Below are 4760 nucleotides of genomic sequence, written 5' to 3' on the forward strand. Positions count from 1 at the left end.
GACCATTGAAGAACTGTCTAAATCCCTCACATCCATTGACACAGAAATCACCACCTTGAAAACTCAGCTAAGTGAATTCAAATCAGCTGAAGAACTTTCTGCCCTACTTGTTGATATCAATTCAAAACTTACAGGCTATAAACAGGACATTGAACAAAGGAAACTGAGGAAATTTAAAAGAGATACCTTCGACTCTCTTAACGACATTGTCTACACATGGCAAGAATTGTACCACCACCGTGATCAACAACGGAAATCTTGTTTCCAGAATAAAGCAAACTCTGGCAGTGACAGCAGTACCAGCAGCATTGGGGACCCAATTCAACTTGAAGAAGGAGGACGCTCTTCTAGTAAAGAAACGGCTATTCCCGACACAGATCCTACAGAACGACCAACCACTAATCCAACAACCCCAGTGACACCACCTAGCCCTGGAGCATTGAGTGGTGCTTTCTTAGGACTAAGAGACAAACAAAAAGAAAAACGAAGAGAGGCAAAGGGTCAAAACAAAAGAAAAAACAAATGACCGAAAATCTAGTTGTGAATCTGTCCTGTAAAAACCTCACCAGTGGACAATTGGACATGCTTAACCGAGGACTATCGTTTGTGCCTACTAGCAACACTACACTCTTTGAAGAAAAAGTATGCTTTCATAGGTTATTGCCTAAATTGAGGCTCAAATTGTTTAACTCTGACATGGATGAGAATACACCGCCACCGGATAACAACGCCCTTGAATTCCGTCCTAAGAGTTACTTTGACCCGTTCACACAAAATTCTATGCTTAATCTATTTGAAAAAATGGTTTTGAAGGATCTTGAAATAATTAACTACCAAAAGAATACACCCAGCAATGCGAAACGGTGTCAACTGGAACATATTGAAACACTACCCAAGGATGAAGAACTTACTATCAAACCCGCCGATAAAGGTGGTGCAATTGTCATAATGGACACCAAAGATTACACGACTAAATGCCTCACACTGCTAGATGATACTAATACGTACTCCAAGTTGGAAGGTGACCCTATCAACACAATTAAGATTCTCATCAAAAAGATCATTGAAGAAGCATTAGATCAAGACATGATCGATGGTAAGACAAGTGAATTTTTACTTAATGTACATCCAATCACTCCCGTATTCTACGGCCTTCCTAAAATTCATAAGAACCCTACCAACCCTCAACTGCGACCGATAGTAGCTGGCACTGACAGCATTTTTGAACCTCTAGCTATCTATGTGGACAAATCCCTTCAGAAATTGGTACAGGAGACCCCTACCTACCATAGAGACACAACAGACTTCCTGAATTGTATCAACGACATTACAGCTCTAAGCAAAGAGTGCATTACCTTCAGTATGGATGTATGTAGTTTATATACCTCCATCCCTCACACTGAAGGCCTCAAAGCAGTTCAATGGCTCATCTCTAATGGCAACAACATGTCCAATAACAATCTGGTTCTGAAATTCTTGAAACCATACTCTTTAACAGTTATTTCAGATTTAAAGGGAAATACTACCTTCAGACTACTGGTACCTCCATGGGCTCATCCATGGCCCCAGTCTATGCAAACACATTTATGTACAGGTTTGAACATCAGCATGTATTGGACCACCCAGAATGGTCCTACAAGATACTAATGTGGAAACGTTATATAGACGACATATTTGGCATCTGGTGTGGTACACGCGAAGAACTGGACGCTTTCCTCACCTACATGAACTCCATTCACCACACCATAAAATTCACCATGGAAATCAGTGAACCTCGACTACACTTAAAGAACATCGGATTTGGACCACGGTCTACCATAAACCCACTGATGCAAATAACTTATTACACTTTACAAGTCATCATCCCAAATCCATGCTTAAGAGTCTACCATACAACCAAGTCTTGAGATTAAAACGGATAATTTCGGACCCAGCAGGTCTGGACACAGAGAGCATCACCCTATTGGAAAAACTTTCAGCCAGAGGCTATCCTAACACCATCCTAGAAGAAGCCAAAGAAAGATCTGTACTCATCGACAAAGAACAACTACTGGTACCCAAAAACAAATCAAAGGATACACCATTACTTCACATCAGCAAGTACTCAAGACAGAGCTTCCAGATAAGTAAATCCATTAGGAAACACTGGAGCATTCTCCACAATGACCAGACACTGAAAGAACTCTTCTCTAAAGCACCTATGATGGCCTTCAGACGGGGTAGGAATCTGAGGGACACTCTGGTCAGAGCAGAAATACCACCTAAAGACAAACAGATGGTCCTACAAACTAGAAAAATTGGCACTTTCCCGTGTCTCTGTTGTACTCACTGTAACAACGTCATAAAAGGTGACAAAATTGTTCACCCATACACTGGGAAGAACATTAAACTACGCCACTATGACACCTACATTTCTTTCGGGGTTATTTATGGGATCAAATGCCCTTGTGGCAAACTGTATATGGGTCAAACCACAAGACCGGTCAAAGAACGCCTGACGGAGCACAAATCCAATATTAGAAACAGCAAATCCCCCCTCTCCAGACATTTCATGGAGAATAATCACACAATCGCACAATTAAAATTTCAAATTCTTCAAGTTGTCAAAAAACCCTATTGGGGAGGTGATTATGCATCGATGCTCTCACGTAGAAAAAAATATTGGATACATACACTGAACACACTACTACCGAAGGGGCTTAATGATGAATTTTCTTTAAAATGTTTTATCTGACTTGTTGACCTAATATCTCTCTCTATACGCTAGCTCTGCCTGTACTCAACAGATGTCTGTATATTGTGTTTTTATAACATAATTGTCACCCTAAGAAAGATGTTTTTTCATATATCATTATATGACCATATCCTCCTGGGCCATTTTTTGACCTATCTCCAATTTAAAACTGCTACTATTAGTGAACTTTTGTGCCATCTTAAGAACTATTGTCTGTTTCTCACACAATGAAAATCCAGAGCCACCATATTGTAACTTAGATGGCCAATTACTTTTTTGCTTAATTACAGTCTTTTCTGTATGCAAACTTTTGCAAGCAGCTCGCACACTCTATTTGAATCTATTCATTTCTTCACCTTCTAAGATGGCCGCCGCTCTCGAGCGAGTGCCCAATACCCTCATTTGAATTTATCCCTATAGTCCTTTGTTTATTACTACTCATGCCCACCTCGCTTCACGTACCTACGCCGCAGCGAGGGGCTTGTGGAGCTGCACTAGCGTTCCGCGCATAGGAACAGTCTCTGGGGACATCCTCCCCGCTGGATGGGCTTAAACGAGCTCTGTCGATTCCGAAGCTCACTTTCCATCAGCTGATGCTACAATTATCACAAATTCAAGTAAGTTTTAAGCTACACAAGGCGTTTTTCGCTGTGCCTCTTCAGTCTCACATATATAGATGTCTCTTTGACACTAAAGGGGCCGCTGTTTTTCTTTATAGACCCAGCGAGCCCCGTGTGGACTATTTGAGAACCCTTAGACTGCGTGCTACACAAGTACCGCACTGATGTAATAGCTGGTCCTATCCAGAACACATTGGGCACCCCTCAGTGGTGAGTAGTTGCCCTTTCATTGTTTGATCTACCGATACTGTTGCCTTTTGCATTTTACACCTGTAGTCACACGCACTATTTTTCTTTTAGTGCACAATCCTCCGCTGTTCTCTGCTGGGTGAACTGTGTTGGAACTCAACTTATAATTTCTTTCCCGCCCATATCGAGCAGTTTCCATATGCACTGAATTACAGGTGTAAAGAGAAAATTGGTAAGCCATTCATCCACATCTATTCGGAAGTTGCCCTATTCCTAAGTAACTTACAATGCATTTCCAATTTACCATTAGCAAAATGACCATTCTTTTGTCCCGATAGCTTGTGGCTCTGGATTCTATTTACAGGTGCTGGTCATGTTGACCCATTCTTTGTATTCTACCCTTGCTTCTCTAAACAATGTATGACGAAGCCTTTACTGTTGTCTGGTTCAATTTACTGGTTCCTGGTAACACGTCATATGTTTAACGCAGAACGCTAAATACATGTAGCAGTGATGTGGAGAGTTCACAAATAGCTGATTGTACATATTTCTTTATTTTCAGTGTTTAATTCATTATTCTGGGCTCTTGATGAAGAGAATGAACTTCTCGAAACGCGTCAGCCACAATCAAATGAATTGAATCCTTCCTGTTTCACGCGTTTGAAATAAAGAATCTTCTTTTACATTGGATGTCATTACTACACTCTTTTTTTAAAAAATTGTATTATCGTTTGAAATTCACTGGAATATATATCTAATTTATTGTGACAAAAGTCAATCTCAAGGCGTCATATTGGCGCAAACTTAAGGTGTGCAAAGGACGGGAGGGTTCCAATTTTCGATCCTCTTTTCTCTCCTTTTTGTACCTTTAGTAACCCTGTGCAAGGGCTACATTTCCTCCCCTGCACTCCAAAAATCCTTAACTATTGACAAACTGCCATATGAATTAGTATTTCTAGAAATTTAGTGTGTGCACCTTCCACCCTCCTCTTCTGTAGGGAACAACCCCTTCACAGGAAATGGGTTGTCCATGTACCCACAATAGGACAGTCCACAGACGAACTTGATGTGTCCCATCCTGTCAATCACACCCAACCCTGCGGAGGAACATCGCATAGGGGTGGCGATAGGTGACAAAACATTTTTCTTTCTTGTTGACACCGGGGCGACTAGGTCATGCATTAGGAAAGGAACATTTACGTTGTCAGACGATGCCA

This window comes from Ambystoma mexicanum, chromosome 5p (assembly GCF_040938575.1).
Source record: "Ambystoma mexicanum isolate Mex_15411 chromosome 5p, UKY_AmexF1_1, whole genome shotgun sequence".
Taxonomy (NCBI): domain Eukaryota; kingdom Metazoa; phylum Chordata; class Amphibia; order Caudata; family Ambystomatidae; genus Ambystoma; species Ambystoma mexicanum.